This window comes from Heterodontus francisci, unplaced genomic scaffold (genome assembly GCF_036365525.1).
Source record: "Heterodontus francisci isolate sHetFra1 unplaced genomic scaffold, sHetFra1.hap1 HAP1_SCAFFOLD_69, whole genome shotgun sequence".
Classification (NCBI taxonomy): domain Eukaryota; kingdom Metazoa; phylum Chordata; class Chondrichthyes; order Heterodontiformes; family Heterodontidae; genus Heterodontus; species Heterodontus francisci.
Genome location: NW_027140851.1, coordinates 1,549,789 through 1,569,722, shown reverse-complemented (window position 1 = coordinate 1,569,722; position 19,934 = coordinate 1,549,789).

Here is a 19,934-nt window from a genome sequence, read left to right as displayed (position 1 = left end):
CCCTGAGTCTGTGACACAGAGGCAGGGGGCGGTCTACTCATCCCCAGAGTCTGTGACACAGAGACAGGGGGCGGTCTGCTCATCCCCTGAATCAATGATACAGAAACAGGGGACGGTGTACTCATCCCCTTAGTCTGTGATACAGAGACAGGGGGCGGTCTACTCATCCCCTGAGTCCGTGATACAGGAATGGTTTCAGTGTCTGGGGAAGGGGTTTCGCTGTGTGGGGAAGGGTTTCAGTGTGTGGGGTAGGGTGTCCGTGTGTGGGGAATGTTGTCACTGTGTGGGGAAGGGTTTCAGTGTGTGGGGAATGGTTTCAGTGTGTGGGGAATGATTTCAGTGTGCGGGGATAGGTTTCAGTGTGTGGGGAATAGTTTCAGTGTGTGGGGAAGTTGTTTCACTGTGTGGGGAATGTTATCAGTGTGTGGGGAAGGGGTTTCAGTGTGTGGGGAAGGGGTTTCACTGTGTGGGGAATGGTTTTAGTGTGTGGTGAAGGGTTTCAGTGTGTGGGGAAGGGGTTTCAGTGTGTGGGGAATGATTTCAGTGTGTGGGGAAGGGGTTTCAGTGTGTGGGGAATAGTTTCAGTGTGTGGGGAAGGGGTTTCACTGTGTGGGGAATGGTTTCAGTGTGTGGGGAAGGGTTTCAGTGTGTGGGGAATGGTTTCAGTGTGTGGGGAAGTGGTTTCACTGTATGGGGAATGGTTTCAGTGTGTGGGGAAGGGGTTTCAGTGTGTGTGGAAGGGGTTTCAGTGTGTGGGGAATGGTTTCAGTGTGTGTCGAAGTGGTTTCAGTGTGTGGGGAAGGGGGTTCAGTGTGTGGGAAATGGTTTCAGTGTGTGGGGACGGGTTTCAGTGCGTGGGGAAGCGTTTCAGTGTGTGGGGAAGGGGTTACACTCTGTGGGGAATGGTTTCAGTGTGTTGGGAAGGGTTTCAGTGTGTGGGGAAGGGGTTTCAGTGTGTGGGGAATGGTTTCAGTGTGTGGGGAAGGGGTTTCAGTGTGTGGGGAATGATTTCAGTGTGTGGGGAAGGGGTTTCAGTGTGTGGGGAATGGTTTCAGTGTGTGGGGAAGGGGTTTCACTGTGTGGGGAATGGTTTCAGTGTGTGGGGATGGGTTTCAGTGTGTGGGGAATGGTTTCAGTTTGTGGGGAAGTGGTTTCACTGTGTGGGGAATGGTTTCAGTGTGTGGGGAAGGGGTTTCAGTGTGTGTGGAAGGGGTTTCAGTGTGTGGGGAATGGTTTCAGTGTGTTTCGAAGTGGTTTCAGTGTGTGGGGAATGGTTTCAGTGTGTGAGGAATGGTTTCAGTGTGTGGGGAATGGTTTCAGCTTGTGGGGAAGGGTTTTACAGTTTGGGGACGGGGTTTCAGTGTGTGGGGAAGGGGATTCGGTGTGTGGGAAATGGTTTCACTGTGTGGGGACGGGTTTCAGTGTGTGGGGAAGCGTTTCAGTGTGCGGGGAAGGGGTTTCACTCTGTGGGGAATGGTTTCAGTGTGTTGGGAAGGGTTTCAGTGTGTGGGGAAGGGGTTTCAGTGTGTGGGGAATGGTTTCAGTGTGTGGGGAAGGTGTTGCAGTGTGTGGGGAATGGTTTCAGTGTGTGGGGAATGGGTTTCACTGTGTGGGGAATGGTTGCAGTGTGTGGGGAAGGGTTTCAGTGAGTGGGGAATGGTTTCAGAGTGTGGGGAATGGTTTCAGTGTGTGGGGAAGGGGTTTCACTGTGTGGGGAATGGTTTCAGTGTGTGGGGAAGTGGTTTCAGTGTGTGGGGAAGGGTTTCAGTGTGTGGGGAATGGTTTCAGTGTGTGGGGAATGGTTTCAGTGTGTGGGGAACGGGTTTTACTGTGTGGGGTAAGGTTTCAGTGTGTGGGGAATGGTTTCACTGTGTTGAGAAGGGTTTCAGTTTGTGGGGAATGGTTTCAGTGTGTGGGGAATGGTTTCAGTTTGTGGGGAAGGGGTTTCAATGTGTGGGGAATGGTTTCAGTGTGTGGGGAAGGGGTTTCAGTGTGTGGGGAAGGGGTTTCACTCTGTGGGGAATGGTTTCTGTGTGTGGGGACGGGTTCCAGTGTGTGGGGAAGGGTTTCAGTGTGTGGGGAAAGGGTTTCACTGTGTGGGGAAGGTGTATCAGTGTGTGGGGAATGGTTTCAGTGTGTGGGGAAGGTATTCAGTGTGTGGGGAAGGGTTTTCACTGTGAGGGGAAGGGTTTTCAGTGTGTGGGGAATGGTTTCACTGTGTGGCGAATGGTTTCAGTGTGTGGGGAAGGGGTTTCGCTGTGTGTGGAAGGTGTTTCAGTGTGGGGTGAAGGGGTTTCAGTGTGTGGGGAGGGGTTTCACTGTGTGTGGAATGTGTTTCAGTGTGTGGAAAAGGGGCTTCAGTGTGTGGGGAAGGGTTTCAGTGTGTGGGGAATGGTTTCAGTGTGTGGGGAAGGGGTTTCAGTGTGTGGGGAAGGGGTTTCAGTGTGTGGGGAAGGGTTTCACTGTGCGGGGAAGGTGTTTCACTGTGTGGGGAATGGTTTCAGTGTGTGGGGATGGGTTTCAGTGTGTGGGGAATGGTTTCAGTTTGTGGGGAAGTGGTTTCACTGTGTGGGGAATGGTTTCAGTGTGTGGGGAAGGGGTTTCAGTGTGTGTGGAAGGGGTTTCAGTGTGTGGGGAATGGTTTCAGTGTGTTTCGAAGTGGTTTCAGTGTGTGGGGAAATGTTTCAGTGTGTGAGGAATGGTTTCAGTGTGTGGGGAATGGTTTCAGTGTGTGGGGAAGGGATTTAATGTTTGGGGACGGGGTTTCAGTGTGTGGGGAAGGGGATTCGGTGTGTGGGAAATGGTTTCAGTGTGTGGGGACGGGTTTCAGTGTGCGGGGAAGGGGTTTCACTCTGTGGGAAATGGTTTCAGTGTGTGGGGAAGGGGTTTCAGTGTGTGGGGAATGGTTTCAGTGTGTGGGGAAGGTGTTGCAGTGTGTGGGGAATGGTTTCAGTGTGTGGGGAATGGGTTTCACTGTGTGGGGAATGGTTTCAGTGTGTGGGGAAGGGTTTCAGTGTGTGGGGAATGGTTTCAGAGTGTGGGGAATGGTTTCAGTGTGTGGGGAAGGGGTTTCACTGTGTGGGGAATGGTTTCAGTGTGTGGGGAAGTGGTTTCAGTGTGTGGGGAAGGGTTTCAGTGTGTGGGGAATGGTTTCAGTGTGTGGGGAATGGTTTCAGTGTGTGGGGAACGGGTTTTACTGTGTGGGGTAAGGTTTCAGTGTGTGGGGAATGGTTTCACTGTGTTGAGAAGGGTTTCAGTTTGTGGGGAATGGTTTCAGTGTGTGGGGAATGGTTTCAGTTTGTGGGGAAGGGGTTTCACTGTGTGGGGAATGGTTTCAGTGTGTGGGGAAGGGGTTTCAGTGTGTGGGGAAGGGGTTTCACTCTGTGGGGAATGGTTTCTGTGTGTGGGGACGGGTTCCAGTGTGTGGGGAAGGGTTTCAGTGTGTGGGGAAAGGGTTTCACTGTGTGGGGAAGGTGTATCAGTGTGTGGGGAATGGTTTCAGTGTGTGGGGAAGGTATTCAGTGTGTGGGGAAGGGTTTTGACTGTGAGGGGAAGGGTTTTCAGTGTGTGGGGAATGGTTTCACTGTGTGGGGAATGGTTTCAGTGTTTGGGGAAGGGGTTTCGCTGTGTGTGGAAGGTGTTTCAGTGTGGGGTGAAGGGGTTTCAGTGTGTGGGGAGGGGTTTCACTGTGTGTGGAATGTGTTTCAGTGTGTGTAAAAGTGGCTTCAGTGTGTGGGGAAGGGTTTCAGTGTGTGGGGAAGGGGTTTCAGTGTGTGGGGAAGGGTTTCACTGTGCGGGGAATGTGTTTCAGTGTGTGGGGAAGGGTTTCAGTGTGTGGGGAAGGGGTTTCAGTATGTGGGGAAGGGGTTTCAGTATGTGGGGAAGGGTTTCAGTGTGTGGGGAATGATTTCAGTGTGTGGGGAATGGTTTCAGCCTGTGGGGAAGGGGTTCCAGTGTGTGGGGAAGGATTTCAGTGTGTGGGGAAGGGTTTCAGTGTGTGGGGAAGTGTTTCAGTGTGTGGGGAAGGGGTTTCAGTGTGTGGGGAAGTGTTTCAGTGTGTGGGTATGGGTTTCGGTGTTTGGGGAAGGGTTTCAGTGTGTGGGGAAGGAGTTTCAGTGTGTGGGGAAGGTGTTTCACTGTGTGGGGACGGTGTTTCAGTGTGTGGGGTAGGGGTTTCAGTGTGTAGGGTCGGCGTTTCAGTGTGTGGGAAAGGGTTTCAGTGTGTGGGAAGGTGTTTCAGTGTGTGCGGAAGGGGTTTCACTGTGTGGGGATGGGTTTTCAGTGTGTGGGGAAGATGTTTCAGTGTGTGGGGACGGGGTTTCTGTGTGTGGGGAATGGTTTCAGTGTGTGGGGAATGGTTTCAGTGTGTGGGGAACGGGTTTTACTGTGTGGGGTAAGGTTTCAGTGTGTGGGGAATGGTTTCACTGTGTGGAGAAGGGTTTCAGTGTGTGGGGAATGGTTTCAGTGTGTGGGGAATGGTTTCAGTGTGTGGGGAAGGGGTTTCACTGTGTGGGGAATGGTTTCAGTGTGTTGGGAAGGGGTTTCAGTGTGTGGGGAAGGGGTTTCACTCTGTGGGGAATGGTTTCTGTGTGTTGGGAAGGGTTGCAGTGTGTGGGGAAGGGGTTTCAGTGTGTGGGGAATGGTTTCAGTGTGTGGGGAAGGTGTTGCAGTGTGTGGGGAATGGTTTCAGTGTGTGGGGAATGGGTTTCACTGTGTGGGGAATGGGTTTCAGTGTGTGTGGAAGGGGTTTCAGTGTGTGGGGAATGGTTTCAGTGTGTGGGGAATGGGTTTCACTGCGTGGGGAAGGGGTTTCAGTGTGTGTGGAAGTGGTTTCAGTGTGTGGGGAATGGTTTCAGTGTGTGGGGAAGGGGTTTCAGTGTGTGTGGAAGGGGTTTCAGTGTGTGGGGAATGTGGTTCAGTGTGTGGGGAAGGGGTGTCAGTGTGTGGGGAATGGTTTCAGTGTGTGGAGAAGGGGTTTCACTGTTTGGGGAAGGGGTTTCAGTGTGTGGGGAATGGTTTCAGTGCGTGGGGAAGGGGTTTCAGTGTGTGGGGAAGTGGTTTCAGTGTGTGGGGAAGGGGTTTCAGTGTGTGGGGATGGGGTTTCAGTGTGTAGGGAAGGGGATTCAGTGTGTGGGGAAGGGTTTCAGTGTGTGGGGAAGGGTTTCACTGTGCGGGGAAGGGTTTCAGTGTGTGGGGAAGGAGTTTCAGTGTGTGGGGAAGGTGTTTCACTGTGTGGGGACGGTGTTTCAGTGTGTGGGGTAGGGGTTTCAGTGTGTAGGGTCGGCGTTTCAGTGTGTGGGAAAGGGTTTCAGTGTGTGGGAAGGTGTTTCAGTGTGTGCGGAAGGGGTTTCACTGTGTGGGGATGGGTTTTCAGTGTGTGGGGAAGATGTTTCAGTGTGTGGGGACGGGGTTTCTGTGTGTGGGGAATGGTTTCAGTGTGTGGGGAATGGTTTCAGTGTGTGGGGAACGGGTTTTACTGTGTGGGGTAAGGTTTCAGTGTGTGGGGAATGGTTTCACTGTGTGGAGAAGGGTTTCAGTGTGTGGGGAATGGTTTCAGTGTGTGGGGAATGGTTTCAGTGTGTGGGGAAGGGGTTTCACTGTGTGGGGAATGGTTTCAGTGTGTTGGGAAGGGGTTTCAGTGTGTGGGGAAGGGGTTTCACTCTGTGGGGAATGGTTTCTGTGTGTTGGGAAGGGTTGCAGTGTGTGGGGAAGGGGTTTCAGTGTGTGGGGAATGGTTTCAGTGTGTGGGGAAGGTGTTGCAGTGTGTGGGGAATGGTTTCAGTGTGTGGGGAATGGGTTTCACTGTGTGGGGAATGGGTTTCAGTGTGTGTGGAAGGGGTTTCAGTGTGTGGGGAATGGTTTCAGTGTGTGGGGAATGGGTTTCACTGCGTGGGGAAGGGGTTTCAGTGTGTGTGGAAGTGGTTTCAGTGTGTGGGGAATGGTTTCAGTGTGTGGGGAAGGGGTTTCAGTGTGTGTGGAAGGGGTTTCAGTGTGTGGGGAATGTGGTTCAGTGTGTGGGGAAGGGGTGTCAGTGTGTGGGGAATGGTTTCAGTGTGTGGAGAAGGGGTTTCACTGTTTGGGGAAGGGGTTTCAGTGTGTGGGGAATGGTTTCAGTGCGTGGGGAAGGGGTTTCAGTGTGTGGGGAAGTGGTTTCAGTGTGTGGGGAAGGGGTTTCAGTGTGTGGGGATGGGGTTTCAGTGTGTAGGGAAGGGGATTCAGTGTGTGGGGAAGGGTTTCAGTGTGTGGGGAAGGGTTTCACTGTGCGGGGAAGGTGTTTCAGTGTGTGGGGAAGGGTTTCAGTGTGTGGGGAAGGGGTTTCAGTATGTGGGGAAGGGGTTTCAGTATGTGGGGAAGGGTTTCAGTGTGTGGGGAATGGTTTCAGTGTGTGGGGAATGGTTTCAGCTTGTGGGGAAGGGGTTCCAGTGTGTGGGGAAGGATTTCAGTGTGTGGGGAAGGGTTTCAGTGTGTGGGGAAGTGTTTCAGTGTGTGGGGAAGGGGTTTCAGTGTGTGGGGAATGGTTTCAGTGTGTGGGGAAGGGTTTCAGTGTGTGGGTATGGGTTTCAGTGTGTGGGGAAGGAGTTTCAGTGTGTGGGGAAGGTGTTTCACTGTGTGGGGACGGGGTTTCAGTGTGTGGGGTAGGGGTTTCAGTGTGTAGGGTCGGGGTTTCAGTGTGTGGGGAAGGGTTTCAGTGTGTGGGAAGGTGTTTCATTGTGTGCGGAAGGGGTTTCACTGTGTGGGGATGGGTTTTCAATGTGTGGGGAAGATGTTTCAGTGTGTGGGGACGGGATTTCTGTGTGTGGGGAACGGTTTCAGTGTGTGGGGAATGGTTTCAGTGTGTGGGGAACGGGTTTTACTGTGTGGGGTAAGGTTTCAGTGTGTGGGGAATGGTTTCACTGTGTGGAGAAGGGTTTCAGTGTGTGGGGAATGGTTTCAGTGTGTGGGGAAGGGGTTTCACTCTCTGGGGAATGGTTTCTGTGTGTTGGGAAGGGTTGCAGTGTGTGGGGAAGGGGTTTCAGTGTGTGGGGAATGGTTTCACTGTGTCGGGAAGGTGTTGCAGTGTGTGGGGAATGGTTTCAGTGTGTGGGGAATGGGTTTCACTGTGGTGGGAATGGGTTTCAGTGTGTGGGGAAGGGGTTTCAGTGTGTGGGTAATGGTTTCAGTGTGTGGGGAAGAGGTTTCAGTGCGTGGGGAAGGGGTTTCAGTGTGTGTGGAAGTGGTTTCAGTGTGTGGGGAATGGTTTCAGTGTGTGGGGAAGGGGTTTCAGTGTGTGTGCAAGGGGTTTCAGTGTGTGGGGAATGTGGTTCAGTGTGTGGGGAAGGGGTGTCAGTGTGTGGGGAATGGTTTCAGTGTGTGGAGAAGGGGTTTCACTGTTTGGGGAAGGGGTTTCAGTGTGTGGGGAATGGTTTCAGTGTGTGGGGAAGGGGTTTCAGTGTGTGGGGAAGGGGTTTCAGTATGTGGGGAAGGGGTTTCAGTATGTGTGGAATGGTTTCAGTGTGTTTCGAAGTGGTTTTAGTGTGTGGGGAAGGGTTTCAGTGTGTGGGGAATGGTTTCAGTGTGTGGGGAATGGTTTCAGTGTGTGGGGAAGGGTTTTACAGTTTGGGGACGGGGTTTCAGTGTGTGGGGAAGGGGATTCAGTGTGTGTGTGAAATGGTTTCAGTGTGTGGGGACGGGTTTCAGTGTGTGGGGAATCGTTTCAGTGTGTGGGGAAGGGGTTTCACTCTGTGGGGAATGGTTTCAGTGTGTTGGGAAGGGTTTCAGTGTGTGGGGAAGGGGTTTCAGTGTGTGGGGAATGGTTTCAGTGTGTGGGGAAGGTGTTGCAGTGTGTGGGGAAGGTATTCAGTGTGTGGGGAAGGGGTTTCACTGTGAGGGGAATGGTTTCAGTGTGTGGGGACGGTGTTTCACTGTGTGTGGAAGGTGTTTCAGTGTGGGGTGAAGGGGTTTCAGTGTGTGGGGAGGGGTTTCAGTGTGTGGGGAAGGTGTTTCAGTGATCGGGGTTAGGGTTAGGGTTAGGGTTAGGGTTAGGGTTAGGGTGAGGGTTAGGGTTAGGGTTAGTGTTAGGGTTAGGGGGTGGTCTACTCAGCCCCTGAGTCTGTGACACAGAGACAGGGGGCGGTCTACTCATCCGCTGAGTCTGTGACACAGAGACAGGGGGCGGTCTACTCATCCCCCGAGTGTATGATACAGAGACAGGGGGCGGTCCACTCATCCCCTGAGTTTGTGATAGAGAGACATGGGGCGGTCTACTCATCCCCTGAGTCTGTGACACAGAGACAGGGGGCGTTCCACTCATCCCCTGAGTCTGTGATACAGAGACAGGGGGCAGTCTACTCATCCCTTGAGTCTGTGATACGGAGACAGGGGGCGGTCTACTCATCCCCGAGTGTGTGATACAGAGAAAGGGGGCAGTATACTCATCGCCTCAGTTTGTGATACAGAGACAGGGGGCAGTCTACTCATCCCCTGAGTCTGTGATACGGAGACAGGGGGCGGTCTACTCATCCCCTCAGTTTGTGATACAGAGACAGGGGGCGGTCTACTCATCCCCTGAGTCTGTGATACAGTGACAGGGGGCGGTCTACTTATCCCCTCAGTTTGTGATACATAGACAGGGGGCGGTCTACTCATCCCCTGAGTCTGTGATACAGAGACAGGGGGGCAGTCTGCTCATCCACTGAGTGTGTGATACAAAGAAAGGGGACGGTCTACTCATCCCCTGAGTATGTGATAGAGAGACAGGGGGCGGTCTACTCATCCCCTGAGTCTGTGACACAGAGACGGGGAGCGGTCTACTCATCCCCTGAGTCTGTGACACAGTGACGGGGGGCGGTCTACTTATCCCCTCAGTTTGTGATACAGAGAAGTGGGACGGTCTACTCATCCCCTGAATTGGTGATAGTGAGACAGGGGGCGGTCTACCCATCCCCTGACTCTGTCATACAGTGACAGGGGGCGGTCTACTCATCCACTGAGTCTGTGATACAGAGACAGGGGGCGGTCTACTTATCCCCTCAGTTTGTGATACAGAGACAGGGGCCGCTCTACTCATCCCCTGAGTCTGTGATACAAAGACAGGGGACGATCTACTCATCCCCTCAGTTTGTAATACAGAGACAGGGGGCAGTCTACTCATCCCCTGAGTCTGTGAGACAGAGACAGGGGGCGGTCTACTCATTCCCTGAGTCTGTGATACAGAGACAGGGGGCGGTCTACCTATCCCCTGAGTTTGTGATACAGAGACAGGGGGCGGTCTACTCATCCCCTGAGTCTGTGACACACAGACAGGGGGCGGTCTACTCATCCCCTGAGTCTGTGACACAGAGACAGGGGGCGGTCTACTCATCCCCTGATTCTGCGACACAGAGACAGGGGGCGGTCCACTCATCCCCTGAGTCTGTGATACAGAGACAGGGGGCGGTCTACTCATCCCCGAGTGTGTGATACAGAGAAAGGGGGCAGTATACTCATCCCCTCAGTTTGTGATACAGAGACAGGGGGCCGTCTACTCATCCCCTGAGTCTGTGATATGGAGACAGGGGGCGGTCTACTGATCCCCTCAGTTTGTGATACAGAGACAGGGGGCGGTCTACTGATCCCCTGAGTCTGTGATACAGAGACATAGGGCAGTCTGCTCATCCCCTCAGTTTGTGATACATAGACAGGGGGCGGTCTACTCATCCACTGAGTCTGTGATACAGAGACAGGGGGCAGTCTGCTCATCTACTGAGTGTGTGATACAAAGACAGGGGACGGTCTACTCATCCCCTGAGTATGTGATAGAGAGACAGGGGGCGGTCTACTCATCCCCTGTGTCCGTGACACAGAGACGGGGGGCGGTCTACTGATCCCCTCAGTTTGTGATACAGAGACAGGGGGTGGTCTACTTATCCCCTCAGTTTGTGATACAGAGAAGTGGGACGGTCTTCTCATCCCCTGAGTCTGTGATACAGTGACAGGGGGCGGTGTACTCATCCACTGAGTCTGTGATACAGAGACAGGGGGCGGTCTACTTATCCCCTCATTTTGTGATACAGAGACAGGGGCCGCTCTACTCATCCCCTGAGTCTGTGATACAAAGACAGGGGACGTTCTACTCATCCCCTCAGTTTGTGATACAGAGACAGGGGGCTGTCTACTCATCCCCTGAGTCTGTGAGACAGAGTCGGTGGGCGGTCTACTCATCCCCTGAGTCTGTGATGCAGAGACAGGGGGCGGTCTACTCATCCCCTCAGTTTGTGACACACAGACAGGGGGCGGTCTACTCATCCCCTGAGTCTGTGACACAGAGACAGGGGGCGGTCTACTCATCCCCTGAGTCTGTGACACAGAGGCAGGGGTCGGTCTACTCATCCCCAGAGTCTGTGACACAGAGACAGGGGGCGGTCTGCTCATCCCCTGAATCAATGATACAGAAACAGGGGACGGTGTACTCATCCCCTTAGTCTGTGATACAGAGACAGGGGGCGGTCTACTCATCCCCTGAGTCCGTGATACAGGAATGGTTTCAGTGTCTGGGGAAGGGGTTTCGCTGTGTGGGGAAGGGTTTCAGTGTGTGGGGTAGGGTGTCCGTGTGTGGGGAATGTTGTCACTGTGTGGGGAAGGGTTTCAGTGTGTGGGGAATGGTTTCAGTGTGTGGGGAATGGTTTCAGTGTGCGGGGATAGGTTTCAGTGTGTGGGGAATAGTTTCAGTGTGTGGGGAAGTTGTTTCACTGTGTGGGGAATGTTATCAGTGTGTGGGGAAGGGGTTTCAGTGTGTGGGGAAGGGGTTTCACTGTGTGGGGAATGGTTTTAGTGTGTGGTGAAGGGTTTCAGTGTGTGGGGAAGGGGTTTCAGTGTGTGGGGAATGATTTCAGTGTGTGGGGAAGGGGTTTCAGTGTGTGGGGAATAGTTTCAGTGTGTGGGGAAGGGGTTTCACTGTGTGGGGAATGGTTTCAGTGTGTGGGGAAGGGTTACAGTGTGTGGGGAATGGTTTCAGTGTGTGGGGAAGTGGTTTCACTGTATGGGGAATGGTTTCAGTGTGTGGGGAAGGGGTTTCAGTGTGTGTGGAAGGGGTTTCAGTGTGTGGGGAATGGTTTCAGTGTGTGTCGAAGTGGTTTCAGTGTGTGGGGAAGGGGGTTCAGTGTGTGGGAAATGGTTTCAGTGTGTGGGGACGGGTTTCAGTGCGTGGGGAAGCGTTTCAGTGTGTGGGGAAGGGGTTACACTCTGTGGGGAATGGTTTCAGTGTGTTGGGAAGGGTTTCAGTGTGTGGGGAAGGGGTTTCAGTGTGTGGGGAATGGTTTCAGTGTGTGGGGAAGGGGTTTCAGTGTGTGGGGAATGATTTCAGTGTGTGGGGAAGGGGTTTCAGTGTGTGGGGAATGGTTTCAGTGTGTGGGGAAGGGGTTTCACTGTGTGGGGAATGGTTTCAGTGTGTGGGGATGGGTTTCAGTATGTGGGGAATGGTTTCAGTTTGTGGGGAAGTGGTTTCACTGTGTGGGGAATGGTTTCAGTGTGTGGGGAAGGGGTTTCAGTGTGTGTGGAAGGGGTTTCAGTGTGTGGGGAATGGTTTCAGTGTGTTTCGAAGTGGTTTCAGTGTGTGGGGAATGGTTTCAGTGTGTGAGGAATGGTTTCAGTGTGTGGGGAATGGTTTCAGCTTGTGGGGAAGGGTTTTACAGTTTGGGGACGGGGTTTCAGTGTGTGGGGAAGGGGATTCGGTGTGTGGGAAATGGTTTCAGTGTGTGGGGACGGGTTTCAGTGTGTGGGGAAGCGTTTCAGTGTGCGGGGAAGGGGTTTCACTCTGTGGGGAATGGTTTCAGTGTGTTGGGAAGGGTTTCAGTGTGTGGGGAAGGGGTTTCAGTGTGTGGGGAAGGGGTTTCAGTGTGTGGGGAATGGTTTCAGTGTGTGGGGAAGGGGTTTCAGTGTGTGGGGAATGATTTCAGTGTGTGGGGAAGGGGTTTCAGTGTGTGGGGAATGGTTTCAGTGTGTGGGGAAGGGGTTTCAGTGTGTGGGGAATGGTTTCAGTGTGTGGGGAATGGTTTCAGTGTGTGGGGAAGGTGTTGCAGTGTGTGGGGAACGGTTTCAGTGTGTGGGGAATGGGTTTCACTGTGTGGGGAATGGTTTCAGTGTGTGGGGAAGGGTTTCAGTGAGTGGGGAATGGTTTCAGAGTGTGGGGAATGGTTTCAGTGTGTGGGGAAGGGGTTTCACTGTGTGGGGAATGGTTTCAGTGTGTGGGGAAGTGGTTTCAGTGTGTGGGGAAGGGTTTCAGTGTGTGGGGAATGGTTTCAGTGTGTGGGGAATGGTTTCAGTGTGTGGGGAACGGGTTTTACTGTGTGGGGTAAGGTTTCAGTGTGTGGGGAATGGTTTCACTGTGTTGAGAAGGGTTTCAGTTTGTGGGGAATGGTTTCAGTGTGTGGGGAATGGTTTCAGTTTGTGGGGAAGGGGTTTCAATGTGTGGGGAATGGTTTCAGTGTGTGGGGAAGGGGTTTCAGTGTGTGGGGAAGGGGTTTCACTCTGTGGGGAATGGTTTCTGTGTGTGGGGACGGGTTCCAGTGTGTGGGGAAGGGTTTCAGTGTGTGGGGAAAGGGTTTCACTGTGTGGGGAAGGTGTATCAGTGTGTGGGGAATGGTTTCAGTGTGTGGGGAAGGTATTCAGTGTGTGGGGAAGGGTTTTCACTGTGAGGGGAAGGGTTTTCAGTGTGTGGGGAATGGTTTCACTGTGTGGCGAATGGTTTCAGTGTGTGGGGAAGGGGTTTCGCTGTGTGTGGAAGGTGTTTCAGTGTGGGGTGAAGGGGTTTCAGTGTGTGGGGAGGGGTTTCACTGTGTGTGGAATGTGTTTCAGTGTGTGGAAAAGGGGCTTCAGTGTGTGGGGAAGGGTTTCAGTGTGTGGGGAATGGTTGCAGTGTGTGGGGAAGGGGTTTCAGTGTGTGGGGAAGGGGTTTCAGTGTGTGGGGAAGGGTTTCACTGTGCGGGGAAGGTGTTTCACTGTGTGGGGAATGGTTTCAGTGTGTGGGGATGGGTTTCAGTGTGTGGGGAATGGTTTCAGTTTGTGGGGAAGTGGTTTCACTGTGTGGGGAATGGTTTCAGTGTGTGGGGAAGGGGTTTCAGTGTGTGTGGAAGGGGTTTCAGTGTGTGGGGAATGGTTTCAGTGTGTTTCGAAGTGGTTTCAGTGTGTGGGGAAATGTTTCAGTGTGTGAGGAATGGTTTCAGTGCGTGGGGAATGGTTTCAGTGTGTGGGGAAGGGATTTAAAGTTTGGGGACGGGGTTTCAGTGTGTGGGGAAGGGGATTCGGTGTGTGGGAAATGGTTTCAGTGTGTGGGGACGGGTTTCAGTGTGCGGGGAAGGGGTTTCACTCTGTGGGAAATGGTTTCAGTGTGTGGGGAAGGGGTTTCAGTGTGTGGCGAATGGTTTCAGTGTGTGGGGAAGGTGTTGCAGTGTGTGGGGAATGGTTTCAGTGTGTGGGGAATGGGTTTCACTGTGTGGGGAATGGTTTCAGTGTGTGGGGAAGGGTTTCAGTGTGTGGGGAATGGTTTCAGAGTGTGGGGAATGGTTTCAGTGTGTGGGGAAGGGGTTTCACTGTGTGGGGAATGGTTTCAGTGTGTGGGGAAGTGGTTTCAGTGTGTGGGGAAGGGTTTCAGTGTGTGGGGAATGGTTTCAGTGTGTGGGGAATGGTTTCAGTGTGTGGGGAACGGGTTTTACTGTGTGGGGTAAGGTTTCAGTGTGTGGGGAATGGTTTCACTGTGTTGAGATGGGTTTCAGTTTGTGGGGAATGGTTTCAGTGTGTGGGGAATGGTTTCAGTTTGTGGGGAAGGGGTTTCACTGTGTGGGGAATGGTTTCAGTGTGTGGGGAAGGGGTTTCAGTGTGTGGGGAAGGGGTTTCACTCTGTGGGGAATGGTTTCTGTGTGTGGGGACGGGTTCCAGTGTGTGGGGAAGGGTTTCAGTGTGTGGGGAAAGGGTTTCACTGTGTGGGGAAGGTGTATCAGTGTGTGGGGAATGGTTTCAGTGTGTGGGGAAGGTATTCAGTGTGTGGGGAAGGGTTTTGACTGTGAGGGGAAGGGTTTTCAGTGTGTGGGGAATGGCTTCACTGTGTGGGGAATGGTTTCAGTGTTTGGGGAAGGGGTTTCGCTGTGTGTGGAAGGTGTTTCAGTGTGGGGTGAAGGGGTTTCAGTGTGTGGGGAGGGGTTTCACTGTGTGTGGAATGTGTTTCAGTGTGTGTAAAAGTGGCTTCAGTGTGTGGGGAAGGGTTTCAGTGTGTGGGGAAGGGGTTTCAGTGTGTGGGGAAGGGTTTCACTGTGCGGGGAATGTGTTTCAGTGTGTGGGGAAGGGTTTCAGTGTGTGGGGAAGGGGTTTCAGTATGTGGGGAAGGGGTTTCTGTATGTGGGGAAGGGTTTCAGTGTGTGGGGAATGATTTCAGTGTGTGGGGAATGGTTTCAGCCTGTGGGGAAGGGGTTCCAGTGTGTGGGGAAGGATTTCAGTGTGTGGGGAAGGGTTTCAGTGTGTGGGGAAGTGTTTCAGTGTGTGGGGAAGGGGTTTCAGTGTGTGGGGAAGTGTTTCAGTGTGTGGGTATGGGTTTCGGTGTGTGGGGAAGGGTTTCAGTGTGTGGGGAAGGAGTTTCAGTGTGTGGGGAAGGTGTTTCACTGTGTGGGGACGGGGTTTCAGTGTGTGGGGTAGGGGTTTCAGTGTGTAGGGTCGGCGTTTCAGTGTGTGGGGAAGGGTTTCAGTGTGTGGGAAGGTGTTTCAGTGTGTGCGGAAGGGGTTTCACTGTGTGGGGATGGGTTTTCAGTGTGTGGGGAAGATGTTTCAGTGTGTGGGGACGGGGTTTCTGTGTGTGGGGAATGGTTTCAGTGTGTGGGGAATGGTTTCAGTGTGTGGGGAACGGGTTTTACTGTGTGGGGTAAGGTTTCAGTGTGTGGGGAATGGTTTCACTGTGTGGAGAAGGGTTTCAGTGTGTGGGGAATGGTTTCAGTGTGTGGGGAATGGTTTCAGTGTGTGGGGAAGGGGTTTCACTGTGTGGGGAATGGTTTCAGTGTGTTGGGAAGGGGTTTCAGTGTGTGGGGAAGGGGTTTCACTCTGTGGGGAATGGTTTCTGTGTGTTGGGAAGGGTTGCAGTGTGTGGGGAAGGGGTTTCAGTGTGTGGGGAATGGTTTCAGTGTGTGGGGAAGGTGTTGCAGTGTGTGGGGAATGGTTTCAGTGTGTGGGGAATGGGTTTCACTGTGTGGGGAATGGGTTTCAATGTGTGTGGAAGGGGTTTAAGTGTGTGGGGAATGGTTTCAGTGTGTGGGGAATGGGTTTCACTGCGTGGGGAAGGGGTTTCAGTGTGTGTGGAAGTGGTTTCAGTGTGTGGGGAATGGTTTCAGTGTGTGGGGAAGGGGTTTCAGTGTGTGTGGAAGGGGTTTCAGTGTGTGGGGAATGTGGTTCAGTGTGTGGGGAAGGGGTGTCAGTGTGTGGGGAATGGTTTCAGTGTGCGGAGAAGGGGTTTCACTGTTTGGGGAAGGGGTTTCAGTGTGTGGGGAATGGTTTCAGTGCGTGGGGAAGGGGTTTCAGTGTGTGGGGAAGTGGTTTCAGTGTGTGGGGAAGGGGTTTCAGTGTGTGGGGATGGGGTTTCAGTGTGTGGGGAAGGGGATTCAGTGTGTGGGGAAGGGTTTCAGTGTGTGGGGAAGGGTTTCACTGTGCGGGGAAGGTGTTTCAGTGTGTGGGGAAGGGTTTCAGTGTGTGGGGAAGGGGTTTCAGTATGTGGGGAAGGGGTTTCAGTATGTGGGGAAGGGTTTCAGTGTGTGGGGAATGGTTTCAGTGTGTGGGGAATGGTTTCAGCTTGTGGGGAAGGGGTTCCAGTGTGTGGGGAAGGATTTCAGTGTGTGGGGAAGTGTTTCAGTGTGTGGGGAAGGGGTTTCAGTGTGTGGGGAAGTGTTTCAGTGTGTGGGTATGGGTTTCAGTGTGTGGGGAAGGAGTTTCAGTGTGTGGGGAAGGTGTTTCACTGTGTGGGGACGGGGTTTCAGTGTGTGGGGTAGGGGTTTCAGTGTGTAGGGTCGGGGTTTCAGTGTGTGGGGAAGGGTTTCAGTGTGTGGGAAGGTGTTTCATTGTGTGCGGAAGGGGTTTCACTGTGTGGGGATGGGTTTTCAATGTGTGGGGAAGATGTTTCAGTGTGTGGGGACGGGATTTCTGTGTGTGGGGAATGGTTTCAGTGTGTGGGGAATGGTTTCAGTGTGTGGGGAACGGGTTTTACTGTGTGGGGTAAGGTTTCAGTGTGTGGGGAATGGTTTCACTGTGTGGAGAAGGGTTTCAGTGTGTGGGGAATGGTTTCAGTGTGTGGGGAAGGGGTTTCACTCTCTGGGGAATGGTTTCTGTGTGTTGGGAAGGGTTGCAGTGTGTGGGGAAGGGGTTTCAGTGTGTGGGGAATGGTTTCAGTGTGTCGGGAAGGTGTTGCAGTGTGTGGGGAATGGTTTCAGTGTGTGGGGAATGGGTTTCACTGTGGTGGGAATGGGTTTCAGTGTGTGGGGAAGGGGTTTCAGTGTGTGGGTAATGGTTTCAGTGTGTGGGGAAGAGGTTTCAGTGCGTGGGGAAGGGGTTTCAGTGTGTGTGGAAGTGGTTTCAGTGTGTGGGGAATGGTTTCAGTGTGTGGGGAAGGGGTTTCAGTGTGTGTGGAAGGGGTTTCAGTGTGTGGGGAATGTGGTTCAGTGTGTGGGGAAGGGGTGTCAGTGTGTGGGGAATGGTTTCAGTGTGTGGAGAAGGGGTTTCACTGTTTGGGGAAGGGGTTTCAGTGTGTGGGGAATGGTTTCAGTGTGTGGGGAAGGGGTTTTAGTGTGAGGGGAAGGGGTTTCAGTATGTGGGGAAGGGGTTTCAGTATGTGTGGAATGGTTTCAGTGTGTTTCGAAGTGGTTTCAGTGTGTGGGGAAGGGTTTCAGTGTGTGGGGAATGGTTTCAGTGTGTGGGGAATGGTTTCAGTGTGTGGGGAAGGGTTTTACAGTTTGGGGACGGGGTTTCAGTGTGTGGGGAAGGGGATTCAGTGTGTGTGTGAATTGTTTTGAGTGTGTGGGGACGGGTTTCAGTGTGTGGGGAATCGTTTCAGTGTGTGGGGAAGGGGTTTCACTCTGTGGGGAATGGTTTCAGTGTGTTGGGAAGGGTTTCAGTGTGTGGGGAAGGGGTTTCAGTGTGTGGGGAATGGTTTCAGTGTGTGGGGAAGGTGTTGCAGTGTGTGGGGAATGGTTTCAGTGTGTGGGGAATGGGTTTCACTGTGTGGGGAATGGTTTCAGTGTGTGGGGAAGGGTTTCAGTGTGTGGGGAATGGTTTCAGAGTGTGGGGAATGGTTTCAGTGTGTGGGGAAGGGGTTTCACTGTGTGGGGAATGGTTTCAGTGTGTGGGGAAGTGGTTTCAGTGTGTGGGGAAGGGTTTCAGTGTGTGGGGAATGGTTTCAGTGTGTGGGGAATGGTTTCAGTGTGTGGGGAAAGGGTTTTACTGTGTGGGGTATGGTTTCAGTGTGTGGGGAATGGTTTCACTGTGTTGAGAAGGGTTTCAGTTTGTGGGGAATGGTTTCAGTGTGTGGGGAATGTTTTCAGTGTGTGTGGAAGGGGTTTCAGTGTGTGGGGAAGGGGTTTCACTCTGGGGAATGGTTTCTGTGTGTTAGGAAGGGTTGCAGTGTGTGGGGAAGGGGTTTCAGTGTGTGGGGAATGGTTTCACTGTGTGGGGAAGGTGTTGCAGTGTGTGGGGAATGGTTCCAGTGTGTGCGGAATGGGTTTCACTGTGTGGGGAATGGGTTTCAGTGTGTGGGGAAGGGTTTCAGTGTGTGGGGAATGGTTTCAGTGTGTGGGGAAGGTGTTTCAGTGCGAGGGGAAGGGGTTTCAGTGTGTGTGGAAGTGGTTTCAGTGTGTGGGGAATGGTTTCAGTGTGTGGGGAAGGGGTTTCAGTGTGTGTGGAAGGGGTTTCAGTGTGTGGGGAATGTGGTTCAGTGTGTGGGGAAGGGGTTTCAGTGTGTGGGGAATGGTTTCAGTGTGTGGAGAAGGGGTTTCACTGTTTGGGGAAGGGGTTTCAGTGTGTGGGGAATGGTTTCAGTGTGTGGGGAAGGGGTTTCAGTGTGTGGGGATGGGTTTCAGTGTGTGGGGAAGGGGTTTCAGTGTGTGGGGATGGGGTTTCAGTGTGTGGGGAAGGGGATTCAGTGTGTGGGAAATGGTTTCAGTGTGTGGGGACGGGTTTCACTGTGTGGGGAAGGGTTTCAGTGTGTGGGGAGGGGTTTCACTGTGTGGGGAAGGTGTATCAGTGTGTGGGGAATGGTTTCAGTGTGTGGGGAAGGTATTCAGTGTGTGGGGAAGGGTTTTCACTGTGAGGGGAAGGGTTTTCAGTGTGTGGGGAATGGTTTCACTGTGTGGGGAATGGTTTCAGTGTGTGGGGAAGGGGTTTCGCTGTGTGTGGAAGTTATTTCAGTGTGGGGTGAAGGGGTTTCAGTGTGTGGGGAGGAGTTTCACTGTGTGTGGAATGTGTTTCAGTGTGTGGGAAACGGGTTTCAGTGTGTGGGGAAGGGTTTAAGTGTGTGGGGAAGGGTTTCAGTGTGTGGGGAAGGGGTTTCAGTGTGTGGGGAAGGGTTTCAGTGTGTGGGGAAGGGTTTCACTGTGCGGGGAAGGTGGTTCAGTGTGTGGGGAAGGGTTTCAGTGTGTGGGGAAGGGGTTTCAGTATGTGGGGAAGGGGTTTCAGTATGTGGGGAAGGGTTTCAGTGTGTGGGGAATGGTTTCAGTGTGTGGGGAATGGTTTCAGCTTGTGGGGAAGGGGTTCCAGTGTGTGGGGAACGATTTCAGTGTGTGGGGAAGGGTTGCAGTGTGTGGGGAAGGGGTTTCAGTGTGTGGGGAATGGTTTCAGTGTGTGGGGAAGGTGTTTCACTGTGTGGGGACGGGGTTTCAGTGTGTGGGGTAGGGGTTTCAGTGTGTAGGGTCGGGGTTTCAGTGTGTGGGGAAGGGTTTCAGTGTGTGGGAAGGTGTTTCATTGTGTGCAGAAGGGGTTTCACTGTGTGGGGATGGGTTTTCAGTGTGTGGGGAATATGTTTCAGTGTGTGGGGACGGGATTTCTGTGTGTGGGGAATGGTTTCAGTGTGTGGGGAATGGTTTCAGTGTGTGGGGAACGGGTTTTACTGTGTGGGGTAAGGTTTCAGTGTGTGGGGAATGGTTTCACTGTGTGGAGAAGGGTTTCAGTGTGTGGGGAATGGTTTCAGTGTGTGGGGAAGGGGTTTCACTCTCTGGGGAATGGTTTCTGTGTGTTGGGAAGGGTTGCAGTGTGTGGGGAAGGGGTTTCAGTGTGTGGGGAATGGTTTCAGTGTGTGGGGAAGGTGTTTCAGTGTGTGGGGAATGGTTTCAGTGTGTGGGGAATGGGTTTCACTGTGGTGGGAATGGGTTTCAGTGTGTGGGGAAGGGGTTTCAGTGTGTGGGTAATGGTTTCAGTGTGTGGGGAAGAGGTTTCAGTGCGTGGGGAAGGGGTTTCAGTGTGTGTGGAAGTGGTTTCAGTGTGTGGGGAATGGTTTCAGTGTGTGGGGAAGGGGTTTCAGTGTGTGTGGAAGGGGTTTCAGTGTGTGGTGAATGTGGTTCAGTGTGTGGGGAAGGGGTGTCAGAGTGTGGGGAAGGGGTTTCAGTGTGTGGAGAAGGGGTTTCACTGTTTGGGGAAGGGGTTTAAGTGTGTCGGGAATGGTTTCAGTGTGTGGGGAAGGGGTTTCAGTGTGTGGGGAAGGGGTTTCAGTATGTGGGGAAGGGGTTTCAGTATGTGGGGAATGGTTTCAGTGTGTTTCGAAGTGGTTTCAGTGTGTGGGGAAGGCTTTCAGTGTGTGGGGAATGGTTTCAGTGTGTGGGGAATGGTTTCAGTGTGTGGGGAAGGGTTTTACAGTTTGGGGACGGGGTTTCAGTGTGTGGGGAAGGGGATTCAGTGTGTGTGTGAAATGGTTTCAGTGTGTGGGGACGGGTTTCAGTGTGTGGGGAAGCGTTTCAGTGTGTGGG